Here is a 25720-nt window from a genome sequence, read left to right on the forward strand (position 1 = left end):
GGGGGCAGATGGGCTAGATAGCGGATGGGCGTTAAGGAGGGCATTCATTGTGATGAGCACTGGGTGGGATATGTAAGTGATGAGTCACTGAATTCTACTCCTGAAGCCAAGATGTTAACCCACTAGAATTTAAATAAAAGAATGAAATAAAATAGAATCATTAAAACTGAGAAAGAGTAAGTAAAAACTTTGAGGGTGGACATTCAGAAGTTCTTGTAGAAATATGACAGAATAATTTTGATTATTGACATCATCATAAAAGCAGCTTGTGTTTTGTGTGTCTTATTAAATTTTATTTGTAGTAGTTCATTTCTATTGGACTTTATGAAAGTATCGGCAACTTGTTGGAAATTAAAAACAGCAACAAAAATGGTCCCTTACCACAAGTAGCTTGAGAAGCATGGGGTTATGGATGGAACTAGGTTTTAAACCAGACTAAATACATTCTTTTCCCTTCAAATCGGTGAATAGGGACTTATAAAGGAAGATCAGATTAGTTTTAGAAAAAATTCAAGAAGTGACATTGCAATGTTTCCTGCATGTCCGAACTATTTTATTTATATATGTGTTTATATAATAATTATATAACTATATAAATTATTAGTTTATATAAATATATAGTAATTATGATTATATAATTATATATACATATATATAATATATAATAACGAGATACATATTTTCCCATTTTTACTCCCACTTCATCTCCCAAGTCTTTCCTTTTCTCCCACAATGGCTGGTCCACTGGGGGAACACATCTGCAGTGTGGCTCCACGGAGGGGAGGTGACTCTATCTGACGTCCTACGAGCACCCCTCCCTAGGACCTATCAGCTCCTCGGGGCATGTCCTGAGGGGTAAGCAGCACGGGGCTTCAACAGGAGTAGGCTACCAGATTTGACTTGAAGATGTGGAGTTGGCCCAGCTGGTGGAGCTTGTGAGAGCAGAGTTAGGAGAATGTACGGGCCTGGTATCCCAGCAAAGTACAACTTCACAAAACAGACACCAAGTTCTGAGTTCCGGGAGCTTCCATTCCAAGGTGTCATGATCGTGGTCTTGCCCTTGTCAACAACAATCATTTCAAAGACAAATATCGGTTCAGAGATCCCATATTGAAAATTTCAGTCACCAGGCTGGTCATTACAGAGAAATATTCTGGAATTTTGAGAATGTCTTACTTTCAGATAGATCTATTTCCTTAAATAGTGTCCCCCAAACACATGAGAAGGAGTGTTGGGGATAATTAACTGAGTTTTCTCTCAGATACAAGGGAGATATTTGGTCATACTTGGTGTACACCAATGGAGAAGGCAGTCACGTTCACCGACACTTTTCTCAGGAGGACAGCTGTGGGTAAAGAGAATTCATAGTAACCAGTATGCCTCAGTCACACAATGCTGTTGTGTTTTGGTATGGGTCATCCTGTTTAATGCTAATGGTTACACACAGAGCCAACACCATTCTCTCAGGGAGGGTGAGACCACACAGAATCCAGTTAGGGAATTTGCCCAAGTCATACTCCTGGATGGTGCAGAGCTAGACTTCCAAATCACGTCATCTGGACTCAAAAAATGCAGTCTTCCTACCACGTACAAAGCCTGTTGACCACGAGACACCAAGAAAAGGGACGTGGTTGAGTGGTCTGCAAGGTCTGTGGCTTGTTTCTGTTGGTGTGTAGACTTCTAGCCTTGGTCACCTCTAGCCCTGGTCCAGTCCAATACAAATGGGAGATTTTCCTCCCTGTGATGTAGGCCAGTCAAACAAGAAAATATTGGAGGACAGTCTTGATCAATGGAGGACTCCAGAGGAGCAAATGACAAGTCCTTTTGCTCTGAGAATGTAAACTGTAAGACTAGGTGTCCCCCCACCCCCCAGGGTGAGCTGTAGCTGCCACTGTGATCTGCCAGCCCATAAACAAGGTGGCCACACTCAGCATCAGGAAGTAAGGTAATGAAATTATTCACACCCACCAGACAGCTGGGACCGCTGCAAAGTGTCCTTGTCGGAACACCGAGTGTTTGGGGGCTGATGTTTTCAGAGTGGCTTCTCTGGGGATAAGACAGATGATGTAGGATGGGAAATGCTCAAAGTAAAACTTCTTACAATTTCTGATCCTGGGGAAGGACAGCACAACCCCGATTTACTGTGCAGAGTGACCCGGAGGTGTGTGTCCCCATGCCCACATGCGCACACATTCACACATGCCCACACGCACACACGCCGCCCTACGGAAAAGTAGAGGAAGACTGCTTGGACAGTCACATGAGCAGTCTTGGAAGCTTGCATTAAAGTTAAAAATGCTAGGTGGGACCTGCACGTCTTTGGAGATTGTCACACACACGCCACGGACCAGCCTTCACTTAGGAAGGGGAAGCTGCCTGTAGCCTGCGGAGCTGTAATGAGCTGGCTTTTAAGACGGCCTGGAAAAGCTCTTCGCAAACTCCACATATATCCATCACCCTAGCAAGCCCCAGTGGACTCCGGCACTCCTTTGGTTTTATAAACCATTGCAAACGCTTGAAAGTTTGAGAAAACTTATGACCTTGGAACGCGTTGCCTGTTTTCTTACAACTTAATGAGACTAAATCGTTGATAAGTTCTGTTTTGAAGCCTAATCGTTCACCCCCGGGCGGGATGCAGGGAGCCAAATCCTACTTTCCAGGGGACAGATTCCTGCATCGAGGGCTCGCGGGGTCATCGGCCCACAGCCCCCTCCTCTGGCTCGTATTCTCCAGTGATTTCTGGCAAAGCCAAGGCGGTTTTGGCCTGATGTATCTTGGCAATTTGTTTGAAATCCCTCCTAATACCTTCCAAATACTGGAAAAGCAGCACTCTCTGGTTAGACGGCGTTCTGACGGGGTTTCTAGAAAGCGGCATGGTTAGGACCCTCAGAGTTAGGCAGAGGTGGGGGTATTCCTTCATTCATTTGACAAATGTCCACCAATGGCTCACGGCCTGCCAGGCCTCTGGGTGCTCTGGGGGCTCCTGGGGATGTCAGAGAGGCTGACCCTGGCTCTCAGGGGGCCCATAGTGTGCTGGGGTGGCCAGCAAATGAAGAAACGGTTCTATAAACATCGAGGAGTTTGGCAAAAGGCATTTGTGGTTGTAGTGGGGGGAGGCTTCAGAACTGGAGGGAGTCGTGGGGAGACATGCCAGATTATGCAGATCCCCCTCAGCCTGCCTCAGGCCGCTCGATGCCGCAGAGGTAGGGACAGAACACAATCAGTGTTTATTAAATGCCTCCTTGGTGATAATACATCCCAGGGTGGGGGGGGGGTGTTAATAGAAGCACCCCCTGCCCACGAGGAACTAGTGGGAAACAGTAGTTGGAAAGGTTGGACATCCGCAAGCCTGCACTGCTAGAAACATGGTTATGCAGTGGTTAAAACACCAGAATCCGGGTTCTCAGCCTCAGATCTCAGGTCCACCATGTTGGCTGTGTGAGTTTAGGCAAGTTTCTTAATCTCTCTGTGCCTCATTTCCTCCACGTGTGAAATGGCAATCAAAATAGTGTCTATCTTCTAGGAACGTTGTGAAGAATAAGTAAGAGAGAGGTGCCTGGGTGGCTCAGTGGGTTAAGCCTCTGCCTTCAGCTCAGGTCATAATCTCAGCGTCCTGGGATCGAGCCCCACATTGGGCTCTCTGCTCAGCAGGGAGCCTGCTTCCCTCTCACTCTCTGCCTGCCTCTCTACGTACTTGTGATCTCTGTCTGTCAAATAAATGAGTAAAATCCTTAAAAAAAAAAAAAAAAGAACAAGTAAGAGAAACACTTGGAATGAGGCAGGCCTAAGTATGTATTATGTTACTACCCTGGTTCTTAGCTCCCTCTTTGGGGGCGGGGGCTGTGTGGCTGGGGTGCTGGGACCGGGTGGCACCGGGAGGCAGTCGATGTCCTTACAGGCAGGAGCGAGCAGGGGCAGCACTGGAACTACCGCAGAGAGGGAGTGAGAGCTTCCAGACCAGGAGGGCTTTACGTGGTAGGTGTGGTCCGGCCGTGGCACCTGGCCCCTCCCCGGCACCGTGACCTTCACTGTGGCAAGAGTGAGCATGTCTTCCTCTATCAGCTTCTGCCAACTGTATTCAGGCCCAGCGTCCCGTCCATGGTGGGGAAAGGTTGGCTGGCCACAAAGGGGAGATGTGTCCCACCCAACGGCCTGCCTTGGCTCAGCACAGCCGGGGCTGGCCGTTCCCCAGAAGTCACCAGGGCAGGCCAATAGCAGGCTCAGGGCTGGGGGGGCGGGCAGGCAGGAAACGGGGAGAAAAGGCCCTGGATTGGCTGCCAGGCTCCCACAGCGTTGAGATCCATTCCCCTTCCCCCTTCACCTTCCTCTTGCCCCTGAACCACTAACTTCCAGAAACCAGGAGTCCAGGGAAGGAAGAAGGAACACCACCGCAGGCACTGCCAGTCCGCCCGGAGGGAACACCTCCAATGGCCGGGGTCCTCTGCGGCCACAGCCACCTAGAGACACAGAGCCTCTGTCACCTCTAGAAGCCTCTAGAAGAGTCAGTGCACATCCAGCCAATACTGGCATAGCGCTCTTTGGTCGAGTTCTGTCTTGTCAGGCCTGCCTGGGCCTGTCTTCCCTTGGCTGCTTGCAGGCCTCGGGACTCGGGCCTGAGTTATCCTGTGGAGAGACCGGGGCCAGGAGGGGCCTCTGCTGCCCCAAAGCCCAGGCAGGTGACACGCCCAGGAAACGGCCGGTGAGTGCCAGAATCAGTCCGAAATCCCAAAGCTCAGAGCAGGAAAGAGGCGTGAGCAAGTCTTCCTTCCAGTGGAGAGATCCAGTTTTCAGAGCAGAGACTACACCGTTCCAAGGCTGGCAGACACGCCAGCACATCCATTTTAGCAAATGCAGGTGCTCTTTCCAGTTCAGTAGGGGGGTTGTTTCCTGTCATGTTGTGATAGAGATTCAAACTTAGTTCACTCTGTAAGTCAGTAAAAACTAGCAGTGGCCAAAAGTAGGGTTGTTGTTGGGTTTTTTTTTTTTTTTTTTTTTTTGCTCAGGTGAGCCTTGATCTCATCTCATTCAACCTTGGCCATCTCTAGAAGGTTGACGTGAGAGCTCTCTGGGGAATAATTTCCGGCAAATATCAATAGCGACCCTTTCAGGAGAATGAATCCTCCAACAGGTCAACTTGGTTTGGCCAGGAAAGCAGCCGAGTGTCCGTGGGTTTGTCCGTTTAACACAACCATCAGCTCCCTCTTGCACACCGGACGTCTTGAAACGAGGACAGGGATTCAGAAAGTCCATGTGTCTGTTAACGCAGGCAGGAAAAGCACACGCGTCTTTGCGGTTGCTAGAGTCATGGCTATTTTATTGCTTTTTAAGGAGCAATGATGGAGGCTTTGTTGTTGAGAAAAACAACTACCGGTCTCCCTATCTTTTTTATGACTTCAGAGACTTTTTCTTCTGAATGCATTTCAGAGGTGCCTCCTAGTTTCCCTGCATTTGGCTCATGCCAGCAGGCTGCCTCCAAGAAGACCTCATGGCTCGCTACCAGCTCTGCAGAACATAATCAGTTGCAAATGTCTGGGGGTGGATGGCTGATGAATGGGGTAACTTTATCACTTCGCTCATTTTTTACTCAGAGCAAACTGTAGAAATCTCACATGAGACAAGCTCCTTCCCTATTTCCTCCCCCTACCCACTCCCCCCAGCAGTCCTTTTAACATGATGAAAATGGCAGCCAAGAGGGATGGCTCGTCTGTGGCTGGGGCGGCAGGACCGATGGGATCATGCGCCACGCTCATCTCTGCCGCTGGACAGAAACAGTGGAGCCGGGCTGGTCTGGGTCAGTGATCTCGGCGGCAGGTGAGAATTTCACTCCACATCTTTTTTCTTTTCCTGTGAAACTTGTTCCCTGCTGTGGGCCACAGTGCATTGGGGGTCTCCAGGAGGGGCCGTTATGATGCCACCGGTTTAGATCACCACCCCAAGGTTGTTATCTCTGACCCAGATCAGAAATGCAGCCTCTCTGACTGCTGTGACCCATCTGTCCTCCAAATGATGGGCTGGCTATGACCCAACCATGTTCCTGGTGCTTCTGTCCTGGGCCAGCGACTGGGCCTGAAGGTGGGACGAAATACGGATGGAGCCTCAAAGAGCCAGTTTGTGGGCTGAGGAGGGCGGATGGACGAGGAAACTGGGAAGGTAGAGAGTAGCACTACGTGGGGGTGGGCCAGCTGGGAGAGGACGAGGTTCAAGGGACAAGCCTGTCCAAGGACAACCATGTGTCTGCCTGGACCTCTCTCCGGGGGCCACTTCTTCTTCCAGTGGAAAGGCCCAGGGCAGGTCTGCCAGGCGTCAGACCGTTGTGTCTCTGTGTTAGTTTGCTGGGGCCACCGATTAAGTGCCACAGATCTGGGGATGTAAACAACAGACAGTTATTTTCCCAAAATTCCAGAGCTCAGAAGTCTGACACCACGGTGTTGGGGGGCTGGTTCCCTCTGGAGACTCTGAGGAAGAGTCCATTCTGTGTCTCCTGCGTGGCTCCTGTGGTGGCCAGCAACCCTCGGCTTTGCTCGTGGATGCATCGCTTCCATGCATAGGGCCCCCTGCCGCTGTCTCTGTGTCCCTGTCTCTACAGAGCCCCCTCCAGGGACATTGGTCGTATTAGATTAAGGGCCACCTACTCGAGCGTCACCACATCTTAAACTAATGATATCGGCAAAGCCCCTATTTCTAAATCAGGTCACATTCTGAGGTCCTAGAGGACATGAGTTTGGGTGTGTTTGGGGGCTGGAGCTGGTGAATTAAATTAAGAATGTGCAGATTATAACCCAGGGTGACCGGGAAGGTCCCCCGGCCTCTGAGCTCCCACTTTGGGGAAGTGAAAACCACAAGGTCTTTTGATTGCAGGAGCAATGCCAGTTCACCCCACGAAGGAAGGGAAGTCACAGGTTTACACATCCCAGAAACGGGGGGATGGGAGGTGGGGAGGGAGGTGGTTGGCAATGAGCCAGGGGAAGGGTCATCCCTTGCCCCAGGTCCCAAGCAGGGAGCATCGAGACAGCCGGGTGGCAAACACCTACTACTTACAAGGTGGTTCGGCCTGGGGTCACTAATTTTCACGGGGGCAACTCTAAGTGGTTATCTTATTTTATTTTTTAAAGATGTAGTTATTTATTTTAGAGAGAAAGAGAGAGCGAGCTCGGGGTTGGGGGGCTGGGGCGGAGGGAGAGACAATATCAAGCAGACTCCCCGCTGAGCAGGGATCATGACACGGGGCTTGATCCCACCACCCAGAGATCACAACCCAAGCCGAATTCAAGAACTGGCGACCTAACGGACTGAGCCACCCAGGCACCCCTAAGTGGTTTATTTTATAAGGTGCCCCGGGAAAAGCACAGCGGGAACATGGGGCAGAAATCCTAAGCTCAGGCCCTTATCTACACGTCCAGGCTCACAGTGTGAGCAGGGCTGTCCTGCTGCAGAAAGCCGTGGGACAGCCACTCCCCAAGGACTGTTCACTCATCACGGGGGGCACTTCTCAGCCCACCACCTTCTCTGTAGGGCGCGTGGCTGGTGGCACGTGCATCTGTCCCCCAGCACGGTGGCTGTGGCTGGCATGAGGAAGCAAGCAGAGAGTGTGGGGCAGGGACCTGTGAACAGGTCACAAGAACTGGAGAAGGCCAAGATAAGGACCGAGCCCTACAGCAGCGCAGCGGGAAGAACACCAGGAGGGAGCAGATGATCCAAGGCCCGTGGTGGAGAGGAGAGCACAAAAAGGGACAGCTGTGTATAGAGGACAACAATGGCACAAGGGCTAGGCTCCCAATGCCATGGGCCCAACTTTCCAGAGACCACCTGAGAAGCCCCAGCAAAGGGGAGGTTAGGCCACCCCTTCACTGATCTCTCTTTATTGGATGAGTCTCAGCAAACCTCTTTCCATAGGCCACTCAAACCCTCCCTCAACCTAGAATTATTAAAATTCAGCCTTGAGCTGCTTCAATGTAGAATAACCGCAAAACGAAGTTTATAAATGTCTGTACCTACTTTCTGCACCAACGAAGAGTTTACCTGTCGGGTCCCAGTTAAGAGGTGCTAAGAGGAGTCGTTGCCATGACAACGGCCAAGCCTCCCAATGCAAAGGCGCCAAGTCTGGTCTATCTCAGAGTCACTGGTAAAACACTCGATATATTTTCAAAAGAAAATTTTCTTTTAATTCACTGACATTTGTCCATAAGTTGGGACCACCTAGTGCTTGGGGGGAATTTAGAAAAGCAGCGTCTTTAAATGAGTCAGAAGGCAGGTTGTTGCCATTCCCAAAGCAGCTGTCAATGATGAAGATCATTCATTCTTTCAGCTGCTCACCATCAACGTCCCAAGCAGGGTTCTGGATGCTGGGGACAGAGCAGTGAGCCGTGCCGATGGGGGTCTTGCAGCTTACGGGCCCCGGGGGGAGAGGGATGTTACAGAATGAGCAACATGCATGGGCTTCAGAGAGCCCTCCGTGCTCAGCGGGGAGACTAAACTTGGGCGGGAAGGGAATGTGTGTGCCACCCCGCCAGGGAAGGGTTGTAGGTGGGAAGCGGAGCAGGGGAGGGTTCCCTGAGGGGACACTTGAGTGAAAACCCCAAAGGGGAGAAGAAGTGCGCCGAGCAGAGTCCGGCCTTGGGTTCAGGGCGCTCACCTGGGGCAGGTGACTTCCCCCAGCTGCGCTGGAGCCTCCCGCCCCACCCACTGAGCACTTACAAGCCGTCGTGTGGTTGACCCGAGTCTGGGAGAGCAACCTCCTCTTTCCCTGCTCATCCTTGCGCTGAAACAACCACCAAAAGCAATTCCCACGCCACCGGCCCTTCCTCTGGGAAGCATTCTGGAGGAGGTTTGTTCTCCGTAGAAAGAGAATGAAGGAAAAATGTCCTCCAGGGTCTCTGCGGGGGTCTCCTGGGGGGGCCCCCGCACACCTGCCAGTGGCTCTTCGGCTCTGGCTGGGCCCTCCGCTTCTCGAGGGCGGCTCGCCTTACCCAGGAGCCCACACATTTTACTTCTGCTCATCAATTCACTTTTCAACACCAAATACATCTTTCTCAACTTACAGTGTTTTCTTACACTTCTAGCACTTTGGGCTTCAACAAGAATTGTCGGTAGCTGAGAGATTGTGTGTGTGTGTGTGTGTGTGTGTGTGTGTGTGTGTGTGTGTTTAATGAACGCCTGAAGGAGTATAAAGGTCTGGCTTGAAGCAAACACCCTTCCTTTTGGTCTCCATTTCTGCTCCTGCCAACAGAAATTGTGGCAAGATGGACAAGTTAAAAAAAATTCCAAAAATTAATCATCTAGGCATGGTGACATATGATCTAGTGGGAATCCCATTCCATAGACATTATCAAGCAGCTGGATAACTGAGGCATTGTGCGTGGCGTAGGAATTAAAAGGAAGGAGAAAATCCTCCTAGTCTTGCTCTCGGGGGCTCACAGCATAGTTCAGTACCAGGCACTTAATAAGGTCACTAGTGCTGTTGCTTAGCAACGGGAATACAACCAGGGCATTATGGGACTCCAAAAAGGGGACATCCAATGCAGTCTGGGGTCACTGTAGTCAGTGACCTTTGTAGAGAGGAGAACCCCTCATCCCTCTCATGTGTCAAGTTAGAAATTTTTGTTTTGTTTTGTTTTCCCCTATTATCCTGGAGACTCTCCTAACTCCCCGACTCCCAGGCTCCCACAGCTGCTGACCAACCCCAGGGGGTAACTGATTCATCACTTGAGCATCAGGGTCGTCTGCCTTCCTCCATTAGGACCAGGTGGGAGAGGGGAGAAATGGAAGAAGCTAAGAAGTGGTCAGGGTACCTACCAGGCATGTCCTCTGGCAGGGATCAGACCTGGCCACACACAGTCCCCCACCCCTAGCAAAGTCACAGAAGATTCCAGGCTGCCCAGGCCCACTTATTCTACATCTTGGGGGCCCCTGCAGTCCTCCCACCTCATCTATTCTTCCAGGAGTGCCCTTACAAGTTCTTAGGGGTACACACTTTTGGGGCAGGGCGATTTCTGTGACTTATTTGGTCACTTGGCTAACAGATACTGGATGACTTCCAAGTATGTACCAGATGATGCTTCAGAATCAGGTAAACAAACTAGACTCAGGCCCTGCTCCCACAGAGCTTACAGACCAGCAAGGAGACAGACATTTATCACATAATTGCACATAAAATATGAAGGTGCATCTTTCCAAGTGCTAGGAGAGAGAGGACCCAGGATCCGACAGCCTGTAAGGAGAGGATATGACCAACTAGGGGAGTCGGTGAGTGCTCTCTGGAGAAGAGCAGACATTAACTAGGAGAGAAAGGAAGGAAGACTGTGCCTGGTTGAAGGGACAGCGTGTTCAAAGGCCCTGTGGTAGAGGGCAGCCTGAAAAATGCAAGTGACAAACAGAAGGCCTGTAAGTTGGAGTTGAGAGGCCAGTGGGAGCCTAGAGGATGAGAACACTGACATAGGAGGACCTTTAAGCCCACCCAGAGCAGCAACCTCTTTGCTGGACCTGTTGGAGAACTGGTAAAGAACTTGGAAAGAAGCAAGGGGCTCACCTCTCTTCTGTCACCATCTACAGATCATCATAGTCATCTCCTTTGGAAGATCAGGCAGAGGGCAAGTGAAGTGACTTCCCGGGTGTTCATAGCTACTAGTTCAAGGACTCAGTGTCAGGGGAGGGGGCTGGTCCCCGCCTACATTGTGGCCGGCAAGGCTGCTCGTCACCCCCACGTCTCCCTGCCTGGCCCTGGGAGACCAGGGCCCTGAGTTGAGGGCTCATTAGTGTCAGAAGCTTGGCACGGGGACCGTCTCATTTAACTTCACTCTCCCACAATTGATCCATCATGCCAGGACTAGACGGCTGCCCCTCCACGTGTTTCTGATTCCCTTAATGGCCCCTGCGCTCTGAGAGCCCCACGCGGTGTCTGACAGGCTCCCGGTGCTCTGGAAAGCCCTTTCCGAAGGTTCTTCCCGGGCTCCTTACACAACCGTTTAAAAAGCTTTTCTTTTTTAGTAGGAATTCTGTGTTTTCTGATCCTTTGAAAATAGTCACATATCCCATGTTATTCAAACATACTACGTTAAGTAGGTAAGACATGCATGCGTTCTAAAAGACACGAAGAGAAATACGGTAAAAAGTAAATAGTCTCCCCCGTCCCCAGACCCTCCGCTCCCCTCCCCAGACCCAACAACTGCTGACCAGTTTCTTACTGGTGTTCTAGCACAGGTACGATGAACGTACTATAAACCGCCAAACCTATGGCATTTAGGACACTTTTCAACTCGAAAATGCAAGTAAATTGAGTTCACCCAATTTCCTAGCAATTTTCTACTCTGGAAAATACTCCTTTTCATTCAGGGCGAGATTCCTGCACTTCAGTACTAGTGCATTAGGGGCCGATCACTCTTTGTGGTGGGGGCCGCCCTGCGTGTCGAGGGGCAGCATAACTACCTCTACACATGGGATTTCAGTGCAACGCTGCCCTCCACCTAGTTAGGACAACGAGAAATGTCCCCAGATGTTGCCAAATGTCCTCCGGCGGGAACAGACCAAATCACCTCCAGATGAGAGCTACTGACTTACTGTGGTTATTAAGAACGTACTCTCCCTCTCGTAAGAAGAAGGGTCTGGGGGACTTGCAAAGATTCAAGGCCCCAGTAAGAGTGACTATAGATGTTAAAAATTGACTCTGAGTTGAAAATCACTGAAGCTTGGTGATGGATATATGAGGGTCCCTTACAGCACGCTCACTATTTTGTGTGTGTGTGAAATGTTTTCTAATAGCAAAGATAAATGTTTATGTTATGTTTAAAATTTTTCATAATAAAAATGATTAATGAGTAGGTAGAAGCGAGTGTGACAGAGGGGAAGGAAAGCAGAGGCAGTGAGTAGAAGGTGAACATCGAGTATGTGTGCCTAAGATCTTGTCCTGAGATTCCTACAACCAACCCAGAGAGAGAGCATGCTCAGTTGGAAGCACCAGGGGCTGGTGACAAAAAATAAACCAGTTGTGGGGCGCCTGGGTGGCTCAGTGTGTTAAAGCCTCTGCCTTCTGCTCAGGTCATGATCCCAGGGTCCTGGGATCGAGCCCCACATCGGGCTCTCTGCTCAGCAGGGAGCCTGCTTCCTCCTCTCTCTCTGCCTGCCTCTGTGCCTACTTGTGATCTCTCTCTGTCAAATAAATAAATAAAATCTTTTAAAAAAAACCAACCAGTTGCTCAGAACAAGCACAGCTCTTCCTAGTAATGACGGGGTTAGAATGGGAAAGTCGCCTTGGCTCAGAATTGGCGGAAATACACGTTCCTCGAGCTCCTCTGGAAATGCTGAATCAGACTCCAGCATGGGGCCCGAGAATTTGTTCTCTTAAGGAGTATTCTTTAGAAGTGGGTCAGTAAGACAAGATTAACGTGCAACCTGGTAAAAGTAATTCCGCAAGGAATGAAAACAATGCACTCCCGTACACAGCTCTCTGGACATCTGGATTCATCCAAGAACACGCTTCAGAGCAGCCACAGTTTGGACAGCCTCAGAAATATTATTTCTCTCTAAACTTTTCGAAAAGCCCAAGGCTGGGTGCCTGAGTGGTTCGGTTGGTCGAGCGACTGCCTTCGGCTCAGGTCATGATCCTGGGGTCCTGGGATGGAGTCCCACATCAGGCTCCCCCTGCTTCTTCCTCTCCCTCTGCCTGCCGCTCCCCCTGCTTGTGCACGCTCTCTCTCTCTGTGTCAAATAAATAAAATCTTAAAAAAAAAAAAAAAAGAATGTCCAAGGTTATAACCTCTGCTTCCTATAAGGCAGCTGTCCAGGGGAAACCATCCAGGCTGGCCCCACTGGCTTTGCAGCTGGAGAGAGGGCTTAAGGCCCGTGGAAAAACTGAGCATCCTCAGAAGAGTTCAGGACACCCTGTCCCGCCCCTCCCCCACTTGGGCTTCCAGGAGGGCTGGTCAGACGTCCCCTGAGGATGTTCCAGCAGAAACAAACCTGGCCGTTCAAATTTCAAAGTTTAAGGCCATGACCATTTTAACTGGAAAGAAATAGTGGCACTGCTCATTGAAATGAGAAAAACATCATAATCAAGTACCAACCGGACCCTCCATTTTTGAAATTCACCTTCCCATAGATACAGAGTCAAATACACTGTAGAGGCAGATAAAAATGTATTTAAAATTGGTTTTTTGGTCTATTTTTTTCTGGATATGTAAGAGAGAAAAAAAAGGAGGACACAGTGATCCAAATCCTTGAAGATTCAGGCAACTTTAAGAGACATGTGGGCACAAAGAGCTCAACTACTTAGGGAAATTTCAGTCCTATGCCTGCCTGTGAACTCTTGAATGTGGCACGTTTGATGGTGGTCTTCAATCTTCTGGAGGGATAAGGATTCTTTCAGGCCCCAAACATACTGCATTTATACCTGATACCAGGACGCAATGCTAAATTTCTGGTGAAGAATCACCTGTAACAAGCAGTCCCAAAGACCTGGGGACCTCAAGACTGAAGGCTCTTCACCCAACCTCAGAACGGCTCCCTGCGCCTACTTATGACCCCATTTCTAACCCATTCAATCTTAAAACTCCAACACTCCTCAAAACACTGCATTTGAATCTCCACTTGTTGAAAGTCATCTTAAGCCTCCCAGATCCGAGTAACTCCTATGGCTCTAGCTCAAATGTAGAAAGTGCAGAAGGTGATGGAGAATAAGAGAGACATACCAGGCGAGAGGGGCCCTGACTCCTTCCGGTCTCTCCAGGGCTTACGAAATGCCTCAAACCCCTGGCCCTTTGAATTGGTTTGAGGCTAGAGAGTCCTTTTCTTTTCAGTTACCCAAAGTCATGCAAGCTTTTTTGCTTGATGTCCGCAAACACTGCGGCCAGTGCCTCCAGCAAGCAATATGGTGCCTGCTGCGGTAGCTGGGATTCATTGCAGAGACCATTGTGGTTTTGCTATTAAGTTACTTTCGGCAATTAGTGAATTTATTGTCCTAATTGTTTTCACATGGCTGCGCCATGCACATGCCTTGCCTCGAGGATGTCCTTACAGTCTTGCCCCTGTCATCATATTTCAGCGTGATCGCTGCCCATCTCTCCAAACTGTCCAACCCCATCAAAAGCTGATTTGCAGTCAGGTCAGCAGGAAGGAGGAGGAAGAGTTCATTCCAAAGTCCACGGCATATTTGGATAAAACACAGAGAAATTTCGTTTTGGCTCATTGGGGGTCTGAGAGTGTACTCTGGGGGGAGGGAATAGCTGTCTGTGGTTAATGCACGGGACAGTCCAGATTCTCCCCAGCCTTGAACTTGCTGCCCTTCCAAATCCCAACTCCAGCCCCACTTAATCCTCCTAAGGGAACAGTCCCGGGGCGTGGGGGCAGGGCTGACTTTCTCGGTTCCGGGAGAGCTTTGTTCTAGTCTCCGTGGCTGAGTCCAATTTGGGGGGTGCAAAGAATCCAGCCAGACCTCCCTGTGGATGGGGGCGGGGTACCTGGGAGTCTTGGCTCTGTCTGGCTCAGGGCCTTGATTCCCTGGCACCCTCTGCCATGGAAAGGTCATTATCCTTCGCACTGACTTCCTCGAAAAGTGAGGTGGATGGCAGCAGAGTGGGGCCTCGGGTGGGGACCTGAGCGGGACATATAGGTGACCCCGGTTCCTAGAGGGTGCCCACCACCCACCTGACTGGCAGGCAGCACCGTTGTAGTGGAAACCTGGTTGACACAAGCCAGGAGCTGGTGTGACTCCTGTCTTCTCGAGTGTCACCCACTGGGTCCCCAAACTGAAACCAGCTACTAGAATCGCAGCCCGCGCAGGTGCAGCTTAGAGTAACAGGTGAAATCCGCAACACTGGCCCCCAGCTTCAGGCAGCTTGAAAACACTTGTGTGACTCACCTAGTAAATGGCCCCTACAGCCATGCCTTCTCTCTGTTGCTTTAGGAATCAACTAGAAATCTGGGCAAGAGAGGAGACGGAATGGGGTGGCCCTTTACTTTTGAAAGAGCTTTTATGTATATTAGATTATCTTGGTCTTACCACACATTAGGAAAAGTGGGGGAAATTATACATAGATAATTTATTATATATAATTATATATATATTTATATAACTATACGAATATGTAAATCATAGCTGAGCATTTCAGAATGGGGTCCTGGAGCCAGCTGCTTGGAGTTCAAGTCCCAGCCTAACCATTCCTTAGCTAAGTGGCCTTGGGACCCACTGCCTCCATTTCCCCTTCTATAAAGTGGCCACAGATGCATGTCGTGAGGTCACTGTGACAACTGCATAAAGCAAAAGTGCTCGAGCGCTCATTCTAGTGCCTAGCACATGCTAAGTGCTTGGTAAATGTTATCATCAAATAATAACATTTACTAAATTACTGTAAGAAAATCTAAGAATTGCTAGACAGAACCGCATCTCTTGATTATCTTGAATGACTCCTCCAACATTCTTTTATGGGTAATTATTCCGATCATTCCCATCCACTGTTACTTCTTTATTGTCTTCCCGCCCCACTCCCCACCCAAATGGAGGCTCCAGGAAAGCAGGGACTTGTTTTTTTCACTGCTGCCTCCTCCCTCCTCTCCCCTTACACAGAGCTGGCACATAACAAATGCTCAATAAACGTCTGTTGGGGGTGGGGGTGGGGGAATGGTAAAGGGCAGAGACCGGAAGAGCAGCTGGTGGGTCTCTTAGCGCCTTCGTGGAAACTGGTGTTCCTTCCACCCCAGACGATAGCCCCAGCCCCAGCCCCAGCAGACGGGTCCGTCCACCCGCCCTCGGGATCTGGGGTGGGTTGCAGCCCGCTGGGGTTTTCACACTCCTCCTGCCAGGCAGGAGAGGAACCTCGCCAGGTTGTGCTAATTAATCCTGTCTTATGCGCACACATTTGAACCTGAAACGGAGAATGCAAATGTATTCCCAACCAGAAGGCAATGCACTTTGCGCGTGGGGGCAGGGGAGCCGGTTCTGAAGAGGGCAGCGCTCCCCAGGGTAGTGGCAGGGGCAGCCACGGGCCAGGGCGGGCTGCGGGCGGGGTGGGCACCCACAGCCGTAATTCCACTCCGCGCGTCAATTATTCATCGCTCGCCGCGCGCTTCGCTCTCGGGGCCACCCGCGGGCCGCTCGGGGCCCAGCGCTGGGCTCTCTGGGGCTCACCCTGCCTCCCGCCTCCCGGGACGGCGAGGGGCGCCGCCGTGCTCCAGCTACGGACCCCTGCGTGGTCATGAGTCGGTGCGAAGCCGCCCAGCACCGGTGAGTTCGGGGTTGCCCCTGGGCATGGCCATCCCAGGCCCCTCTAGGATGCTTCCAACGCCTTACTTTTGAGTAATCCGGTTCAGGCTAGCCCTGAGGGTTTGCAGCACCCCAGGTCCCCAGGAGGAAGGCTGTGATGTAAGAGGGCGCTCCCTGGCAGTCTGTCACGGGCGGCTCAGCTGATCAGAGGACAGAAACAAAGGAATTCATGAGTATTTTCATTGTGACATGAAGGAGGTCTGGCAGCTCTGTTGTGTGAGGCTTGTTTTCCCAAGGCAAGTGAAGTCAGAATTTTCCAACCAAGGAGAGGGAATATGGGAGTGTGTAAGGTTTATTACAACGTCTTAGAAGGTCTGCAACCAATTTCCACATGGCACGCATGCACACACACACGTGTGCGTACACACACACACAAAGCTACACACACAGAAAGAATCGCAAAAGAGATGTACATTCTAGGACAAAAAAATGTAATTAGGTCAGTGGATACCAAGATAGCCGCCACAATGACACTATTAGAAACAAAAGCAAGCAAGAAAGAAAAAGACCTATGCCCTTGAGCGGTGCCCCTGATGGCCCGTTCTCCCAGACATTCGGGCTGTCTTTTTTCAAGTTTATATGGAAGGGTTTTGTATTTTGTGTTAAATTCTCATTGACAAAAATTTTTGCCTTATTGATCACTGGCCCTTAGAGAAGGTATGTAGTGATAAAAATGCTTTCAAAGTAGAGAATGAGAACAGTTTTATTTCTCCACACAAACTAGCATGCTTCCTATCATGAGACAATGAACTCCATAAAACTCGCCTTCCCCTTTTTGCTTTGGCTGCTGGGAAGCTCAGAGCCAAGATTTTTGCTTGCAATCATTGTAACTTCTTTCAGAATTAGGACGAGGGCATTATGATTTCCATCCTTTTGTTATTTGGCTCTTATGTTTACACACACACACACACACACACACCCCTTTTCAGTAGTTTTCTTGTACTTTTGACTTTTATTGCGAGACCTTTCAAATCATCATTGTTGAAAAAAATATGGTCAAGGTGAATGTGCAGAGTTTGCTACATGGTAAACCCTCACCAAGTAAGGGAGGAGGATATTCTTCAGAAGATGGAAAGCTCTGTCTAAACTCTTGACCTCAGTGTTTTCTTTTCTTTTCTTTTTTTTTTTTTTAAAGATTTTATTTATTTATTTGACAGAGAGAGATCACAAGTAGGTAGAGAGGCAGGCAGAGAGAGAAAGAGGAGGAAGCAGGCTCCTTGCCGAGAAGAGAGCCTGATGCGGGGCTTGATCCCAGGACTCTGAGATCATGACCTGAGCCGAAGGCAGGGGCTTAACCCACTGAGCCACCCAGGTGCCCCCTCAGTGTTTTCTATACCAGCCTGTTCACTTCAGGCTGCTCTTCTCTCCCTAACTGGCACTACCATTTGCTTAGACCAGGAATTTCTTCCTTTCTCAACCTTAGCATCCAACCCATTAGCCAAACTTGTCAATTCCATCCACTTCACTCCTACTCCACGGTCACTGTCCTACTTAAGGAATATATGACTCACTCAAACGGCAGCAATAGCCCCCACGCTTGCCTACGTGTAATCAACTTGTTGCAGGATTGTGTTTTAAGACCTAAATCACATCATATCCATGCACATCTTGGAATTATTCAGTGGCCTCCTATCCACTTAGAATAATGCAGAGCTGTTTATCACTGACAAGGTCAGACCCAAGGTTACCTGAGGCACATCTTTAGTCATTCTCTGACTCATCCTGACCTGCTACCTGTGGTTTCTGGACTTAGTGTTCTCTTCAGCTCTAACCGCACTGATTCCCTCCTTCCTTCGTCTAGATCCCCAGTTCTTCCTCAGAGACTCTCCTCAACCCCTGCCCCGCCCCCCGTTCTTGTCAGAGTAGGGATGCAATTTCAGAGGGCGATGCTGCCCAGTGTCCACCACTAGTCAACGGGACTCTGCTTTTGTTGTTGTTGTTTTTAAGATTTTATTTATTTATTTGACAGAGAGAGATCACAAGTAGGCAGAGAGGCAGGCAGGGAGAGAGAGAGGAGGAAGCAGCCTCCCCGCTGAGCAGAGAGCCTGATGCGGGACTCGATTCTAGGACTCTGAGATCATGACCTGAGCCAAAGGCAGAGGCTTAACCCACTGAGCCACCCAGGCACCCCAACAGGACTCTCTTTATTTCCTTTTGAGAACAAATCAATTTGTACTGAGGTGTATTTATATATACAGGTATAAACACACATATATCGGTGTTTGCCTGTTTTATTATTTGTGTCTCCCACTAGAACTTAGACACCATGAATACAAGACCCTTGTCTGATTTATTCACCAATGTAAGTTCTTGTCTAGCACAGTGCCTGGAACACAGTAGGTGCTCATTAACTGTTCTTGAAAGATTCAAGTAAATGATTTGAAGCTCATTCTCAGCATCCCTTAAACTGACGTGAGGTGCAAGAGAGCCTCTCTAGCCAACAGTCTGGAGTGAGTCAACATAAGATGTGTGGCTCTGAATCCATGGTTAGAAGCCGGTTCATAGCTTCACGGGTCAGGCACAAGTGAGAAGCATGTTCTGTTTGGTGACTGGAACTGGGAGGGATGAGACTGGGATATTTTCAGCCTCCAGTGTGGTCCTATTGATATTTTGCCCTATTTGCTCTCTTTGTATGTATATATGTGTGTATACACACACATATGTATGTTTCATGTTGTTTTGCTTATCCATTTAAAAGTAAACTGTAAACAATCATGAAACTTCACAATAAATATTTCATTCTCCCAAGGACATTTTCCTGTATATCCACAGTATCATTGTTAGACCTATTAAAATTAACTTCATTTGAACATCACCTATCATCTAGTTGTCGTTTGAATTTTTCCAATTGCATCAAAATCTCTTTTACAGCTAGAGTTTTGCTTTATTTCGTTTTGTTTTTCCTTGAACCAAGGTCCAATTAAAGGTCAACGTATGTAGGTTGTTGCATCTTCTTATCTCTTTTAATCTAGAACAATCTCCCAGACTTTTTGTTATCGTTTTGACTTTTGAACTGTCCAATCCAGTTGTCTGATAGAAAGTCCGGTGTTCTGGATTTGTCCTGGCTGTGGATTTGCTTTTGGTTAAGCGGTGGGAACAACCTTCCTTAATACATGAAACTGAACCTCTGCCTATGATCCGCTTCCTCAAGATATGGTACTGTGTGGGTTTATTTATAAACTGTCTGCACCTAAAAAGAATTTAAGGCAGCTTATGATAGAATTGGAAGCCTGTTGAATAAAAGAGATAATGTTTTTTGTTTGTTTGTTTGTTTTTTTTTTTTACCATGTAGGAGGATGGGAGATAGGATGAAGGGTGCAAATACGCCAGAAACACACACTGATGTGGTTAATGTGACTCGACATGAGATGTGATGGCGAGTTTTCTGGCTGCCAAAGCAAAAATTTAATAACAACCCCAAAAATAAAAAGTCATCTTTAGGAAATATGAGCTTTACCCATACTAGATTGCAAAAATAATTTGTCCCATGGAGTCTTATTAGACAAACGACATCAAACAAAATAACAAGGAGCCTCTTCTAACAGTTTCATCAGTGATTTGGGAACATTCTTCATCGAGCTGCTTCTGTACACACAAGGTCAATGCCAAGGACACAACACTAAAATGGAATGCAGTGAGTTTTGTTTTTTTTTTTAATGAGTCCAGTCTATGTAAGTTGATTTCCTGATACAAGCAGAGAACTGGCATGCCCTGAGGATGGATAGACGAGAGACCACCTGGCCTTGACCCTTGTCCTCAATTCCCTGCTGCTGATGCTGGCCTCACCTGGCCAGGTCCTCAGAAGGAGGCAAGTCCCCACTGAACCCTGGAGGTAGAGATAGAGCTAGTACAAGGATGGCTGAAAATATGAAGCTGGGAGAGCATGAGGCATGGGCTTCTGAGACGGACAGCGCCCCTCGGCCCCGTCCCCATCCCACTACCTCTGTACAAAGGTGGCCACAGCTGAACTTGCTCTACCAAGATTTTCTGATAATTTGTTTTCTGTCTACATAAGTGGAGACCCCAAGCTCAGAACAGCACAGCCATTCTGTTTTCCCCTGTCCTCTGGAAAATACTTAGAGAAGATAGAAGAATGAGGATAGATTTCCATTCTCCATGAGGAGGGAGGACATGTGTGGCCCCTTTCGTGCCATCCTGCCTCCACCTCCAGGCAGGCCACCAGGGTGGGTTAACTGCAAGCGTACCCTGTGCAACTACCCAGCTTACTGTGCCCATTCAAACTCTGGAAAGTGTCTGCCAGAAAACCACAATACATTAACTTTCAATTACATATTCTATAAGATGTCATCGAAATCCTGGGCAATAGAGAAAATCCCCCATGAACTCACCACTCCTGAAAATCAGCTAAGCCACTTGCTCTCACAGACTCTCCATGAGCCCTCCTGTTCTCTGTTTATTCCCTTCTGCGGTAAAACTTGCGATTACCCATGTATTTAATTTTTTTAAAGATTTTATTTATTAATTTGACAGAGAGAGCACAAGCAGGGGGAATGGCAGACAGAGAGAGAAGCAGGCTCCCTGCTGAGCAAGGAGCCCTATGTGAGGCTCGATCCCAGGACCCCAGGATCATGACCTGAGTCTAAGGCAGACGCTTAACCAAGTGAGCCACCCAGGCACCCCTTCCATGCATTTACACTGAGATGTATATCATACACATATATCTATATTCGTATTCCTTTACAGTCTTTAAAACATTTTTTCACGTTTATAATCATAATTTGTATATAGTACCTTTTCTCACTTAATTTCATATCGTGTGCTTTTTCCCCTTACTGCATAGTCCTTACAAAATCATTTTTAAAAATAAATAAGTGATTTTCCACCCGGTGGATGTACTACAATTTAATGAACCACTGCCCCATTTTTGGACAAAACTTGTTGTTTTACGACTCCTTTTCATCCTACGTGAATCACACTCCTGTGTCTATAATGGTAAGAGCAGGGGCGGCTGCTCCCCTTCTGGTTGGTGAGGGTTCGATTCTGCCTTCCTTAGCGGGAAAGGCGATCCCGTTTCCTCTGGTCATGGCTGGGAGAGACGCAGCCAGGTCATCTAAAGTTGTGTCATGGTATTAACATGCACGTGCTGGGAGGCGGGCGATGACGTGGGCTGTCACGTGAATGAGAACCCAGAGCAGGGCGGCATGGTAAGCGGAGGCGGGGCACGTGCTTCTGCTGTGGGGTGTTGGGGGGACGTGGCTGCGAAGGAGACTGTGTGTCACTGTGATGGGAGAGTGTCGTGATGACTCAACCACCCCCGCCTCGCTCCAGTATGTTTGCATCCAGAGCACACTGTGTATTCCCATGAAAGAGGGACCTGAAGGACCTCTGGGTATCAGCCACCCTGGAAGATGGGGTGCTGTGAGCTCTCCGGAAGACATGTGTTTTTATCATCCTGTACTTGTCAAAGAGCTTTGAAGTCCTGATCTTTCTCCAGCTCCCGTGGGACTTGTCCTGCGCTTCTCCCATAACTCTTCAGCATTGACCTTGGGGTTTTTTCGTATGGAGCCTCCACACCTCCCCCAGGATTCTAGGATTCCTAAAAAGCAGGGATCATGTCTTTAAAAGGATTCATTTCCATTAGTGTAACTTCCATTAATGTAATAAAAATTTTTTCATTTCCATTAATAGACTTTGTTTTTTAAAAGAATCCCTTCCCCTCAGTGAACTGAACTATTGCTGTTTCTCTGTGTTTGGCTCTAGCCCTGGGCTGCGTGTGTACATCAGGTCTTGCCAAATCATTACCATTACACTGTTGCTGCCCACGCCCCTGACAGTTCTTTGTCTCTGGCTTCGTCTGACCATCAGTATTTTCCCACGTTGGTCCAACACACAGGTAGCCATCATTTTTCAAAGCTCTGTGGGGCGCCTGGGTTGCTCACTTGGTGAAACATCTGCCTTTGGCTCAGGTCAGGATCTCAGGGTCCTGGGATCCAGCCCCTCACAGGGCTCCCTGCTCAGCAGGGAGTCTGCTCCTCCCTCTTCCTCTGCCCCTCCCACCACTCATGCTGTTTCTCTGTCTCTCTCTCTCTCTAATAAATAAATAAAATCTTGAAAAATAAAAAGTAAAGGTACTGTGCTAGCCCAGAGACCGGTGGAGCTCCCCTTTGCTTAACTCTTTCCCAACCTAATACAAAGGTAAACCCACAGTTATAAACTGTGAGCCTCTCAAAACACAGGCACAACACAGAGCATCAAGCAGCTCGTGCCCTGTCTCTACCATCTGGTACTGAGAGGGGAGCGGTCCTGGAACTCCCTCCCGACAGCATGGCATCAGGACAGACCCTTTCCCAGGCTGACTGTCTCCAACTCTCGCTGTCCAGCCGGACTCCGACGCCCTCAGTTCCTCCTTCCCACACTTGCCGAGGGTGCATGGTGAGAACAGAGCATGGAGGCGGCAGGCACATGCTCCTGCCTGCTCCTGGTGTGGGGTGTTGGGGAGATGGGGCCAGATGTGCGGTCCCGCCCGAGCTAAGCCTTGCTTGATTTCCGACCAGCGCGCCCGCCACCCCCGCTCCCTGCCCCGAATGTTATTTTCTGTACAGTTGGTTGCTATGCTCTGCTCTGGAATTTCAGACCACGCTGAATTTCCTTGTTTTACGGCTTGGAATTTCAGGAGCAGCACCACAGATGTTAAATGTGTGAGTCTCTTGGTGCTAGTAAAATAAACCTCAATCAAACAGGGGTGTTGTGACTCGCAGAGTTAGATAGCCTTTAATACATTATGTCAGTCACCAATACAGATGTTGCAAGTTGAGTCATTTGGTAGCATAGTAACTTTATATGGTCTGAGAGCCAGCTGTGAATATTTAAGGGAGGGGGAAGACTTTTTTTTATTTCTCTGCAAATATATTTCCGATCATAACTTAAATATTTTCTTTAGTCAAAATACTGATTTCTCTCTCTCGCCATATTCTCCAGAGAAGCCCATACTATCCTTCTGTTTCTCAACTCCACCAAACAAGCTTTTGTATCCGAGATCTTGTGAGATGAGGTTAGAGACTTGCTCTAGGAATATGTTTGGAGCACATTAATGGAAGCCAGCACTCTATCCTCCCAGGTCTAAGTCCCTCCTCTCTTTGTTGTAAAGTAATAATATTTCCTGAGGGCTCAGAAATGCCCCAGTGCTAGGATGGGGACACTGAGGTTGGCTTCTGTCAAGGTCACGTGGTGGCTCTTTTGCAGAGCTTGACTCCTGGCCCCATTGCTAGTGTGTTGTGCTCAGCGTGGTACTGGAGCATCCTCTCTGCACAGGAAATGGCTTCTGTGGTTGGGCAAATGAATTTTTTGGAAAAAAAAAAAAAAGGGAAAAGAAAAAAAGCATTGTAATGTAGTTTTCGTAGCTACCTGGAAAACCCAAAGGCAACAATGACTTCTCCATGAGCTATTTTACGTACTTCTTCCTATAACTCTAAACAAAAAAGGCCATGAGAAACCCACATCTCCTCATTTGTAAAATAACAGAATTGGACCTGGTGAACTTCAGGTTTTATGCACCAGGAATTCTGTTTCTCCGGAATGCTTTTAACTTTGAAATCCCAAACCTAGACGTGGTCAGACGATGTAATATTCTTCAGTGCCGTGGGTTATGAAAAGTAAACAGATTTTTGGTTACATTTAAAAAATATATATTCTAATTACATAGGTAATACAGAATATATTCTCCTTAATTTAAAAAAAGTCAACATTACAGAAAAAAAAACTGGAGGCCACCCTGTCCCACACCCCCAATTAACACCCTCCTGTCCCTCCTAGAAACTATTACCGGTTTGGGAAATACATATAACAGAGACCTTTAAAAACGCATTTACAGACACACTCCTATATATATATATATCCCTAAAATATATATTTGTACACACATAAATATATATTGTTTTTAGTGGTTTTTTGAAAATGTTATTTGTTTCACATCTTGTGTTCTTGGTCAACAGTCTGTCTTGGAGACCTTTCTGTTTGTCTATAGAGATGGAAACCCTTATTTCTTTATTGGGTCTATTGGAAGGTTTGGTTCTGGCCTCCCTCCTCCGGCCGCCTCCTTGCCTGCACCTTGCCTGTACCAGGTGCTTCTAAAACGTAACGTCCTCCCACTCCTCCCACTGTTTGAAATACCTCCCCTTTTCTCGCTGCTCGTCTGCACGGCCCTATCAGCCCTCCCCCTGCCCAGGCAGCTCTCTCTGCCCCTCTGCCTCTGTCTGAATTCGTCCTTCCCTGCACTGTCTCTGTGATCAACGCACGTATCCTGTTATTACTTGCACTTCACTTAGGTCTTTTGTTTGTTTGTTTGTTTGTTTTAAGATTTTATTTATTTATTTATTTTTATTTTTAAGAGATTTTTATTGCTTTATTTTAGAGAGAGAGAGCGCGCACGTGCAAGCAGGGGGAGAGACTGAGGGAGAGGGGACGAATCTCAAACAGACTGTGCACGAGGGGCTAGCGAGGGGGCTCATCCCACGACCTCCACGTCACCACCCAAGCCAAAACCAAGAGTCAGTCACTCAACCGATGGAGGCACCCAGGTGCCCCTCGTTTACATCTCTATTATCTCCTCGTCTTCCCTTCCCATCTTCCCTCATTACATCTTCACTTATAACTATAATTCCCCTCTTCTAGCAGACGATCTCTGTGAAGGCGGGGGCCGTGTCTGTGTTTATTGATCTACCCGGCACCAGCGCTCAAAGTCAGGCACGTAACAGGTGCTCAGTAAAGGGTGGTGGGCTTGTTTGAGCTGGGGCAAAGGGGCAGGTCAGGAGAAACCAGGGCACAAAGTTGAGGGCAGACAGAAGGCAGCCTCGGTGAAGAGCGGCCTGCAGCCGGGACCCCCGCACAGTGGGGAGCTGCCCCAGAGCCACCTCCCCCCCCCCAGCACACTTTTCCACTAGGGAGACTCAAGGGCAGCTTTTTTTGTTGGCAGAGCATGGTCTGTGAATGAAATGGTATCTGCAAACCAGCTTCCCACCGTGCTTCTGTTCCCGTTAAAAATAAACTTAACTCTATCTATGAGGGTTTGTTGTTTTGTTGTGTTTTTTTTTTTTTAAAGAAAGAAAATACTCCACATCCCTCCCAAACCTGCCTTTGAGCTACAGCCTGATGTGAAGATTTAATCTTTAACAGAAGTGGAGGGTGAAGCATAAACCAATCATGGAAATGCTAACCTTTTTAATCGTCCTATTAAAATGTCCCTCCCTCGAGTTGCTCACTCGGGCATCTGTTTTGCACGATCCTTGGAGAGGGGTAGATTTAGATGGCATGCAAACACGACGTTAACATAACATACGAACTATATGGTAGGAGTAGAAGGCATTTCCTTAATACACTTATTTCATCTGTCGGGCAATGCTATCTTTTTAGACTAACGAGTACAAATAAGGAATAAAAGAAAGTATTATAGAAAAATTTCCATAGCAGGTCATTCCTCCGAACCCCATACAAGTTACTGAGGCAGACTGATCA

The sequence above is a fragment of the Martes martes genome (genome assembly GCF_963455335.1).
Source record: "Martes martes genome assembly, chromosome: 1".
Lineage (NCBI taxonomy): Eukaryota > Metazoa > Chordata > Mammalia > Carnivora > Mustelidae > Martes > Martes martes.